General features: G+C 40.4%; 1 protein-coding gene across 1 annotated transcript in view; it reads left to right on the top strand.

The window, feature by feature from the left end:
• The window catches only part of ITGA9 (integrin subunit alpha 9), an 838,607-nt gene that overhangs the window by 193,935 nt on the left and 632,217 nt on the right, over positions 1–12,455 (top strand). The window lies entirely within an intron of this gene.

The raw sequence follows: 12,455 nt of genomic DNA, 5'->3' as shown, positions 1-12,455 counted from the left end.
TGAGAGTGTCTTAAATAAAAGAAAACATACTTACCAAAAGACACTCATCTACATAAAGTAGATAGCCAAACCAGTACTGAAACGAGAATCAGTAGAGGTAATGGTATATAAGAGTATATCGTCGATCTGAAAAGGGAGGTAGGAGATGAATCTCTACGACCGATAACAGAGAACCTATGAAATAGATCCCCGTTAGGGTGACCATTGTATTCAATAGGTAATACTCCCTTCACATCCCTCTGTCATTCACTGCACTCTGAGAGGAACCGGGCTTCAGCATGCTGAGAAGCGCATATCAACGTAGAAATCTAGCACAAACTTACTTCACCACCTCCATAGGAGGCAAAGTTTGTAAAAACTGAATTGTGGGTGTGGTTGGGGGTGTATTTATAGGCATTTTGAGGTTTGGAAAACTTTGCCTCTCCTGGTAGGAATGTATATATCCCATACGTCACTAGCTCATGGACACTTGCCAATTACATGAAAGAAATAAAAACATGTCATTTATAAATGTCCTGAAGTGACTTCAGAAGTATGTCCATCATTCCAAGATAGCTATGGCGTTTATATAGTTAGAATGTTAGAGTGTATTCTGATGGCAATAGTTCAAAGTCACACATGTAAATGAGGATTTCGCTTGCACAGTGAATAATCAAGGCCATAGTTAGGTATTTACAAGGCTACTTATGGCTGGGAACAACAGTTATTTCAGATACAAAAATCTGTCTCTCGCTTGACTCAGCCCCCCCACTGGGAGATTAATTAGTGCCATTGTCTCCTGTCTACATAGCTTTTCTACAGATAGTTTGTTATTCATATTTTCAGTGAGGGTGGCGGTTTCTACGGGCTAAGACAGCTATTTCAAATAACAAATACACCCCTGCAAGTAAAATGGACCATTGGGAACAGATTAAAGGGGAGAAGAGTACAATGCCTTTGTAACATAACAAAAAAGACAAACACCTTATCTGTATATATTTAGATTTTTTATTTTATCCTCATCATGTCATTTAGCTGTGAAAATTTAGCAATTTCTAATTCCCAGAACTTGTATTTAACCTTTCTATTTTCTCAAGGATAACCCTGCTACATAACTATTTAATTGGCTTTATCAGATAACAACTACAAAATAGTGCATTTTATACTAACTATAAAAAGTGGCTAAACTTTTTGTCAGCAGACTTAAGCGCAGAGTGGAGCCTCCAAAAATTGGCCAGTTTCATTCCTTACTTGTGGGAAATACAGAACCTGGCCACCAGGAGGAGGCAAAGACATCCCAGCCAAATGCTTAAATACTTCCCCCACTTCCCTCATCCCCCAGTCATTCTTTGCCTTTTGTCACAGGAGAGTCATTCTTTGCCTTTTGTCACAGGAGGTTGGCAGAGAAGTGTCAGAAGATTTCGGAGTAGTTCCTTAGGAAGGGTATCTGTCCTTCGAGATGGGACTGGAGTCTTAAGTAGTCTTGTCAGCCTCTCAGTGAGAGCATTGACGAAGGTTAGAGTCTGGAGATGCAATGACTCAAGACTCATATTAACAGCTCCTTAAGCAATCAGCGTTGACGAGTTTCACTGCCTGCTTTCTTCACTCAAGTCCATGTCAGTAGTGCTGCTACAATCTGTGAAACTTGAAGGACCGTGTCACTGTTCCATGGCATAGATTCCGGTAAGATCGTTTCATTATTTTACACATGTTAACGATAGAAGACAGTGTCACAGTGGGACTCCTCTATCTTTATGGAATCAAGGGTTTATATCTTCTGAGGGGGATTATTGAACAGTGGGGGTTTTTAATCATATTTGTTATGTGATTTCGACTGCTTATGTGTAAGAATATTTGGGCTCTTAGGCTTATACGGAACATACAGGTTATTTTCATTTTTGAGAGCTGCCCAGTTTCTTTATATTAGGCTGGCACGCTTTTTCTTTAGCAGGGGCATGTCCTGCATGAGCACCACATTTTTTTCACTGCTTCTGATTCCTGACCGGACGTCTGCGGAGAGTAGCATCTTCTCTATCTGTCTGGGTCATAGGAGGTGGTGAGTGCCCCAACCATTGGGGGGTATAAGGTGCCAGTTGTTTTTCCTTTCTATTATTTGATATAGAGGAGTTATGGAGGATTCTGAAAATTTAGAGGGGGATCCCTCCAATATAGAATTATTATACCTGTGTATATTATGAGGAGTAAACAATGAAAGAAGAAAGGTAGGATCCAGCTTTATGCAAATAAAATCCATCTTTATTGGCAAGGTTAAAACGCCAAATTTGGCTCAGTGAACAGCATACAGTGATAGCAAGCAAAACAGGTGTGTGAGCGTGACACCACAGCTTACATGTTTCGGCACTCAGCCGTAATCATAGCCATAGGTGTCATGCAGGTGAATGCAAGTTTAAAAAGTCTGTGTTACAGTTGTGATTGGATAAGAACAATGAATACAAAACACGCCCACACACCAGGTAATGAGTAATTTTAACCCTTAATACCCTAGTCACGCTACAGCAGGAGTACACACATTATGGTTTATATACAGACAATCTATAAATATATATGGAGATGTATCCTTATAAACATAAACATTATATTTCTAGAATAGAAAACACATATAAATAATGCGATAACAATAGAGGAAGAAAGGCCAGAAGTAAACTGGACCAAAACTGGATGTAAAATATTTTACTATAATCACCAGTTCTATCTACGATACATCTTAGCAGTATAACTGAATATGTGAAAAATATATCACATGTGTACGAGAAAAAATGTTGCAATATACACATGATGTATTAAATTATTAAGGGAGTTTAGTCTACATGCGCATATTAGTTATGGAGGAGTACATTATTACCTGTAAAAATGTATATAAAATTGCAGATGCAATAAAATATGGACAACTGTATGCGCATGTGACCAACATCCAGACCTAAGTAAATAGGTCCACAAATCGGAGAAAAATATAGTATAATATAATATGTAATTGAAGTTAAAAGTACGGGATATATCTTAGAGTGTCAGAATGGGGGGGGGGGGGGGGTATAGCAAAGTGGACAATACCCACAAAAGAATTTGATTTATAGAGATGTTTGAATGATGAGTATTTGTAGACTAAACTCCCTTAATAATTTAATACATCATGTGTATATTGCAACATTTTTTCTCGTACACATGTGATATATTTTTCACATATCCAGTTATACTGCTAAGATGTATCGTAGATAGAACTGGTGATTATAGTAAAATATTTTACATCCAGTTTTGGTCCAGTTTACTTCTGGCCTTTCTTCCTCTATTGTTATCGCATTATTTATATGTGTTTTCTATTCTAGAAATATAATGTTTATGTTTATAAGGATACATCTCCATATATATTTATAGATTGTCTGTATATAAACCATAATGTGTGTACTCCTGCTGTAGCGTGACTAGGGTATTAAGGGTTAACATTACTCATTACCTGGTGTGTGGGCGTGTTTTGTATTCATTGTTCTTATCCAATCACAACTGTAACACAGACTTTTTAAACTTGCATTCACCTGCATGACACCTATGGCTATGATTACGGCTGAGTGCCGAAACATGTAAGCCGTGGTGTCACGCTCACACACCTGTTTTGCTTGCTATCACTGTATGCTGTTCACTGAGCCAAATTTGGCGTTTTAACCTTGCCAATAAAGATGTATTTTATTTGCATAAAGCTGGATCCTACCTTTCTTCTTTGATTGTTTATACCTGCACCAGTTTTGGATCAGCTCAAAGCCCTTGTATATGAAAATTACCTGTTGTGAAACCCGGGTGAAGAAAGAGCACCGCCCCCAGACCGGAGATCCCGCTACGTCACAAACGGACGCCCCAGTGCACCTGTGAACAGCCTGAAGCGCTGCTGGAGATTTTCTTCTTTGCCGGTTGGTTTGGAGCTGCCAGCCCACCAATCTGATTTCGGTTTGACCACGGAGGTCCCCCGGCTACATAGAACTCCTGTCTGAGGCACTGCACGGCATATACAGATTCCGGGGGCGGTTAGGCTCCTTAAGGGTAAGTCCCGGACACAACAGCATCTACCTGTTTGCACCTTTTGTTTGCACCTACATATTTGCATATTAGAAGAGGACTTCCCATATCTCTCTATATCACTATATTGTGAGGAGGCCCGGGTAATCCAGCCCTCTCAATTATGTTCCATATGCCGCAATAGAGTGTTCTCATAAACCAATGTTGAGATGTTAGAGACCACTGAGCCATCCGCCTCTGAGGACTCTTCGTCCAGTGAGGTGTGTTCCCTAGATTCTGTTCCTACATAAGCAGTTTTCCCGCGTTCCAATCCTCCTTCGCCTGTAAGGGGTTTGTTTCCACCAGAGGTTACTATGCAGTTCCGCTTGGCCATCTCTACGGCCTTAGCGAGGTTACCTATTCCTGCTACGCGCAAGTGAAGGGTTAATCCATGCTCTCCTGCCCAAGGACATTCGTGTAAAATAACGAATGTGTCCGATCAGTCCTCTGGGGATAAGGTTCCCTCTGAGGCTTCAGAGGGAGAACCTTTAGAGTCGGAGTCTGCTGACTTGGGTCCTCCGACTGTGGTGGGCTTAGCATTTAGATTTAGATTGGCACGCCGGAATTTACTTCTGAGAGAAGTGTTGGCGATATTAGAGGTTTCCAGTACTGCTCTGTCAGTTGAATCTCAGTCCTCTAAATCAGATAACGATCTTAACTAATACGAGTGGAGGATAGTGATATTCCTTGTCGTCTTGTTTTACTTTTTGTTTTATTGCTTATTTAGAATCCCAGATCCGAGCTCTATGGAGGGTTGTGTCATATGACAGGCAGGAACTGTGTTGTTTACACACTCCTTTTAAGCTTATCACTTGTGGGCACTTGCCTTTTTTTTCCCGTTTTCTTTGCTATTCCGTTCTGGATATTTTTTTTTTTTTTTGAGATCTGGATTGGTTTGGAAACTCTTCTTAGAAAGATGTTTCGTCACATGAGATTTTTGATACTATCGACTTTGATGGTCGAGATTGTTGGAGACCGGTAGAAGCTTATAGATTTCTGCTCGGGGTGATGGTTCCCCCCCAATATTTTTGAGTAAAATTTTAAGCCTCGGAGCTTATTTCTTTAATTTGATTATTCAGTTTTTCTAGCTTTGCTGGAACTTAAGGAGTTTTGTTTTAGCCCGGGAGTGTTCCGGAAGATACGTCGTATCCTAGATGACATGCAGGACCTGTTGTGGATACTAGTTAGGTCTGTTCATTCTTTCTACTTAGGAGAAGTAGTTTTTCTTCTAGATTCCGGTCCAGGTACAGCAGGCCCATCTATCCTAGTTAACAGGCTGGACCTGTTTAGGTATTTTCTGGGATGGGTGCTTGATATTGGATCATATGGATCTAGTGGTCCTAGAGGCTAGAATTAGGCTTCTTTTCTGGGCAATTATCTTATCAGAGAAGACAAGGGACCTTTGGAGTCATTGTCCCGGTATCTTTCACACTGCGGTAATATTTTCTTCCATTGTAGGTGCCTGCCCTAATGGGGGAGAGTTTCCTTGTCCTAATTGGGTTCTATGATATTGAAGCAGAGCTTATTAGTTTTTCTTTTCGCTGGAGAATGTAAGGTTCTCCCTTCCTTTGTCGGAAGAAGGATGTCTTTCCTGTTTCATCCTTTTTGTGCAAATTCGGTTCTTAGGAATCATATCTTACAGTAAACCTCGTTCTGATCCTTCTTGGGATCTGGGGTTTAAGGTTGCAGTATCCTACTTCCAGAATTTACAGTAGTTCCCGGGTCTCTGCCTTTCTGGGTTTCTTACCTTTGCTTGCTAATGGACCTTTAGGGTTTTTCTCATTTCTTTTAGATTCTCAGAGTTGGATCTAGACCTGAGTTGCTGGTGTCGACACAAGGGTGGATCTGGATGCTGTTTTGTCTAAGGGACAGGGAGGCCCATAGGAGGCTGAAACGATCATCTGGGGTTGTTGCTTCCCTTGTTCAGAGAGGAATTGCCTGGTATTTCGGTGCTGGACTGTCATTGGGCAGGGTCAGACTGATATGCTACAGGATATTTTTTCTCTGTGAAGGGGCATAGTGTGCAAAAAGAAAGTGCACCCTGAGGGTTTACAATAAAAATGAACATGCATGGAAGTGCTGTTCTCTCTCTTTCAAATTTTATGCATATTGCTCTTGGGTCACCCTAAGAGTAATGGGGAAACCAGACGTGGACTCCATGCACACTTGCCCTTAGAGAGATACAACTGCAGCTCACTGACGAGGCCCATAGGTGCTGAAATGAGAGTGCTGTTCTCTCTCTTTCGATTTTTATCTACCCTGCCTAGCAAGCTGAAGGCTTAGCATTGAATCCTGCTGTGGCAGCTTTCTTTTAATCCTGAGATCTTGCAAATTTACCATCGGGTTATGCTCTCCAGCCCCCTTCTGGTCTTTGTTGATGCAGGGGTGGAGAGTGATAGACACAGCCGAGGCCATGACTTTGGCATGGTAGTGGTGATCTGTCTTAACAGACTTACATGGAATATCAGTATGGGGAATCAATTTCCAGTGTTCCGTTCAGATCTCCCTGTTCTCAAATTTCTTTCTCTTAGTTCTCCCGGGTGGGTTTGACCTTGTTGCTTCCTTGTCAGTGGGGAGAGTGTGTCCTAAGGAGGTCCGTGGGTTGGGAGTTTCCTTACGATTATTCTTTTGGTTCCTCAGCGAGCATTCTGCTTGGAAAATTTGGTCTTCTGGGTTCGTACCAGTTGGGACCTTTCAGTGGGGAGACCTTCTTTTGAAGAAGGACAGTTCCTCCTGCTAAACGGGGGGTGGTCTCGTGTTTGGTAGTGGGCAGAAGCCCACGTCGGCTCATTTCCAGTGACTTTCTCTATGAGCGTACTCTTCAGATTCAGTCAGTTGGGGAAGCCAATCAGGCTTTCAAGGCGTCAGTTTTAGTTCCACCGCTTCTGTAGCAGAAGGTGGGTTTGAACCCAGGTGGGGCTCCGGCCTTTTCATCCTGAATATGTTAGACATCTAGCATTCCTTAGAGGTTTCTTTTAACCTTCTTCTCTTCCGCTATGTCACTCTTTGTGGTGGAGGGTCAATCCTAGGAAGAGCAGATGTCAGTGAGATGCTTTACTCTGTTTTATTATATCTAGAGTTGTGTCGCAGTTTAGGGGCTTCGCCTCCATGGGCCTTGTTACAGGGATCTGCTGGAGGGGTTCCTGTGTTCATCACAACCTGGACTCTCTGAGGCTGACTGCTTGGAATTGAACGCTTAATCTTAGCCAAGAGAGGTTTTTTTTTCTGAAAGAATGTTGTTACTCATTCTAGCTCATAAGCCGGTGTATAGTCGCATCTATCATAATGGGTGCAGGACCTGCTTCTTCTGGTATGTAGAGTGGGGATTCTCCTGGCATAAGGTCAGGTTTTCTAGGATCCTTTCCTCTCTCCAGGATGCTCTGGGAAAATACCTTCTGTTAGCTCCATAGGGGACAGATTTCAGCCCTATCTGTTTTGCTGCTCAAAAGGCTCACAGAGCTTTCAGATGACCAGTCTTGTTCAGGCTTTGACTAGATCAGGCCTGTGTTTAGATCTAGTGCTCCTCCTTGGATTTTTCTTCTTGTTCTAAGTTTTGCAGAAGGCTCCGTTTAGGCTTATGCAAAGAGTTGACTCTCTACTCACTATTGCTTCATCGCTCAGGGTTTCTGAGATGGCTGCCTTGCAATGTGAAGTCCCTTACCTAGTTTTTCATGCAGCTAAGGCTGTTCTCTCTGGGTTAGGTTTTCTTCCTATGGTTGTTTCAGATTGCAACATCAAACAGGAGATTGTGGTTCCTTCCTTCTGTCCTAATCCTCCTTCGAAGTAGTGGTTATTTCATAACTTGGATGTGGTTCGGGCCTTAAAAGTTCTTTATTCAGGTTACAATGGAGTTTTGTTAAACTTCTTCCTTGTTAGTGTCTATTCTGGGAAGCGTTAGAGGCTGGAAGCCTCGTCTACTTCCTTGTTTTTCTGGTTGAGGAGCATGGTCGCTTAGCTTATAGAGTCAGTGAGACACAAGCCTCCTTAGAGGATTAATGCTCAGTCTCAACTAGAGCTGTGGCTCCCTCTTGGGTTTTGAGAATAAGGCCTTTAGGGATCAGATTTGTAGGGCAACTACCTGGTCTTCCTTACATATTTTGTCAAAATTTTACATATTTGGCGTTTTTGCTTCAGCAGAAGCAGCTTTTGGGAGAAGGGTTTTTGGGTGCCCTCAGAACAGGGTCTGCTTCTCTTTTTACCCTGCCGTTTTCATTCAGTGACCTCTAGAGCTTGGTTATATGTTTCCCTCAAGTAAGGAATGAAGCCGTGGAGTCTCCTCTTATTAAGAAGGAAAACATAAATTATGCTTACCAAATAATTGCCTTTCCTTCTGTATGAGCAGAGACCACGGCCTTGGGCAGGCTTAAATTTGGTTTTGTTCTTCTGGCACCATTTATACCCTGATATTTCTCCTACTGTTCCTTGTTCCCTTGGCAGAATGACTGGGGGATGAGGGAAGCGGGGGAGGTATTCAAGCCTTTGGCTGGGGTGTCTTTGCCTCCTCCTGGTGGCCAGGTTCTGTATTTCCTACAAGTAAGGAATGAAGACGTGGACTCTCCTCATACCGAAGGAAAGCATAATTTGTTATTTTTGTCAGCAGACATAGTTTAGTCTTGGTTTCTATCCACATACTGTCTTCCTCTTGACTGACAATGTAATTTATTCACTAAGTTAAATCTTTGTTTAGAGCAATTTAATATTCTCTTTTGTACTTGATGTACCCTTGTCAATAGTTGTTAGAGATCCATGACACAGTAATTGTGTAAGCACTGTACATTTGTCTCTAGAATGCGCTCTAATATCGACCGCTGTAGATATAAAACTTAGGGTTTGATGCCAATGTTAGATTCAAAGGAAAATATAAATGAAATTGTAGCCAGGTGCTTCCATTTATTTTGTTAGAACAGTACAAGACACTATTAAATTCTAAAAGCAAATGCAAAACAGACTCCTATTTATCAGCTGAAAGTTTGTTTTTTCACTTTCATCTATTCCCTGTACACATTGAACAAGAATCAATAAAGCCTTGTTCAGACTGGCACTATATTTAATGAGATGGTTATTCCTGCGTCTACTAAAGTCCATTCAGTTTGAAACTTTTTCTTTGTTGTGTTTTAACATTATTAACCCTTTCCCGCCTTTAGGGCATTCCATGCCATCCTAAGTGCGCTGGGCTTTAGCACCATTAGCACGACATGGAACTTTCTAGCCATTTGCCTATTCTTAAGCCATAGTGGCTTGGTAAATGGCAATATCTGATGAAGGGCGTGTCTAGCATTATAGGCACTCCACCTAACCCGATCCCATCATTGAAATCACGCGATAGTTCCACACTTTGGGGCCCATTTAACAAGCTCCGTAGGGAGCTTGTGGGCCCGTGTTTCTGGCGAGTCTTCAGACTCGCCAGAAACACAAGTTATGAAACAGGTCTAAAGACCGCTGCTCCATAACCCTGTCCTCCTGCTCTAAGCAGGCGGACAGGAATCGCCAGAAATCAACCTGATCGAATACGATCGGGTTGATTGACACCTCCCTGCTGGCGGCCAATTGGCCGCGAGTCAGCAGGGGGCGGCGTTGCACCAGCAGCTCTTGTGAGCTGCTGGTGCAATGTTAAATGCGGAGAGCGTATTGCTCTCCACATTTAGCGAGGTCTTGCGGACCTGATCCGCACTGTCGGATCAGGTCCGCAAGACCTATGATAAATAGGGGCCTTAGTTTCAATGTGGACAAATTAGCTCTATCAGGAAAAGGTTAAAGGTCGTGCTGACCAGTGTTTATGTTTGCCAACCACTAAAACATTAAATGGTTAACCAAGGGGTTAGATAAAGCAGTGTTTCTTAACTCCAGTCTTTAGGTTCCCCTAACAGGACACACTTCCAGGCTATCTTAACAATAGCACAGGTGAAATAATCAGCTAATGGGTTAGAGCAGGTTAGTAACCATGGTTACTGATCAGCTGATTATTTTACCTATGCTGTAGTTAAAGGGACATTAAACACTAAATAAATGCTAGATAAAATGGTGCATTAAAAGAAAAGATTAGTCTGATAATAACATGTAGATGTTTTTTTTAAAGTTTCATTAGCTCTTTAAATATTGACAAAATAAGTGTAAAGTTTTAGTGTCTATAAAACAATGGGAGCTGCCATGTTGTAACTTAGGTTACCTTCTCTGCTGTGGCCAATTAAAGAAAGTTATAAATAGGTCACTAGAGTGTGCAGCCAATGGCTGTGTGGAATATAACAGTGTTCTGCACTTCTACTGAAAAGCTCACAATTTCAGAATGGAATTACAGGAAACAGAAACAAATAATGAAAGTTTATTGCAGAGTTTTTTTTATAAATACGATTTATCATTTTATATCACTATCTCAAAGTGTCCCTTTAAGATATCATGAAAATCTGGCTTGTTTGGTGTACTTGAGGAATGAAGTTGAGAAACACTGATATAGAGCATGTCATTTTAAACAAATTTCCATTTTACTTCTATTATCAATTTTGCTTAGTTCTCCTGGTATCCTTTGCTAATGAGTAATCCTAGGTGAGCTCAGGACCGTGTACACATTTTTAGCCATCTAGCAGCCACAATGTTTATAGTAATGTTATACATAGTTGCAAATACAGCTACCATAGACTGCTAGAAGATGTACACGCTCCTAAACGCCTCTCAGCATACCTAGATTTACCCTTCAAAAAAGGATACAGAGAGAACAAGCAAAAGCAAATTTGGTAAACAGTAGTTTGGAATGTTGTTTTATATTGCTTGCTCTATCTTAATTATGAAGTTTTCATTTTGACTTTACTGTCCATTTAAGAGTTTAGCAAGATTTGTCAGTCCAATGTATCACTTAATAAGTGATAAAATTTATTTAATCTACAGTTCAAACTATTTTAAATAGACGTGCGAAAAATAGTTATTTGTTTATAGAATGAATAAGATATATTTTTATTTTGGCTGAAATTTTTTCATAAAAAAAATGAGCTAATGAACAAATACAAAATTAATTTGTTATTGAAGACTCTCCATTTAATATGTAGAGGATACTAAATTAACAAATGAACTATTCTTTTATTAATTCATTTAGCTAGTAAACACATTTTGACAAAGTTAGTTCAAATTTGTTTTTCAGTTTGAAAACCAAAAACAAATCTTTGCACATCTAGTTTGAAATATATAGATTCCTAAAGTACTTGCAGTCGATGCTAATAAGGATGTGCAAATATCCGGCATTGGTCATCAAAACAAATGCCAAAAACATCCATGGTCTGTAGCATTTCGCTTATTTTGGTGCCAGATTTATTCCAGTAAAAATGCAAGGCACTAATAACTTTTACTTTTTATAAATTTGATGCAAAATACCACTGACTAAGGCCATTTTTTAGAATTAATTTTACTAATGAATGTCGATTTGCACATACGTAGATGGAAATACAAGGTAAGACAGAATATTAAAATTATGTTTAACTTTAGCAATTAGGCACAGCTGTCGCTAATGAACCAGGATAGAGACACTACTTCACACTCACAGCCTCTGTACTGACACTTTACCATATTCTGTTATCTTTTTCTACCCTCATTTTCTCGCCACACACTTCGCTTACTTTGTTTACCCTGCCTTATATCAGACATATTTCCCATCTCCTTTACCTTTTTTGTCCATTCCCTCTCCTTTAGATTGTAAGCTTGAGAGTCTATCTATCTGTAGGCCACTTTGTATTTAAAGTGAACTACTACTGATTGTGCTCAAGGGCAGGGAATTCCTCTTCTTTTGTATATCTCAATTATTGCACCTACAACGGTAATGTACCCCAATACTGTTTGTTTGTGTATGTAATGCATGAAGTTTTATTATTACTTGTATAGCGCTGCGTAGTCTGGTGGCGCTTTATAAATACCTGATAATAATAACTTGGTTTCACTTTAAAAGATCTTTTTTTTTTTTTCAATGCAACTCAGTGTCCAGCGAATTAATCTGATGAGCCCACTGTGTTTATTAGTGAGAAGTATCTTCCATGTCACCACCAAATTGTAAGGTTTTTGCACTTACAGGGACAATCTACACCAAAATTGTTATTGTTTAAAAATATAGACAACGCCTTTACTTCCCTAGCTTTGCACAACCAACATTGTTATATTAATATACTTTATAATGTTTAAACCTATAAATGTCTGCCTGTTTCTAAGCCACTACAGACAGCCTCTTATCTTATGCATTTGTATTAGATTTGCACAGCAAGACACTGTTTGTTCATGTGTGCCATATAGATAACATTGGATTCACTCCTGTGGAGTTGCACATGAACCATCACTAATTGCAGGAACCAGCACTAATTGACTAAAATGCATGTTTGTAAATAGCCCTGAGATAAGGGAGCTGTCTGCAGAGACTTAGATACAAGGTAATCACAGAGGTA

The sequence above is a fragment of the Bombina bombina genome, chromosome 5 (genome assembly GCF_027579735.1).
Source record: "Bombina bombina isolate aBomBom1 chromosome 5, aBomBom1.pri, whole genome shotgun sequence".
Classification (NCBI taxonomy): Eukaryota; Metazoa; Chordata; class Amphibia; order Anura; family Bombinatoridae; genus Bombina; species Bombina bombina.
The sequence above is the reverse complement of the archived record's forward strand: the minus strand, read 5'-3'. Positions and strand labels throughout refer to the sequence as shown.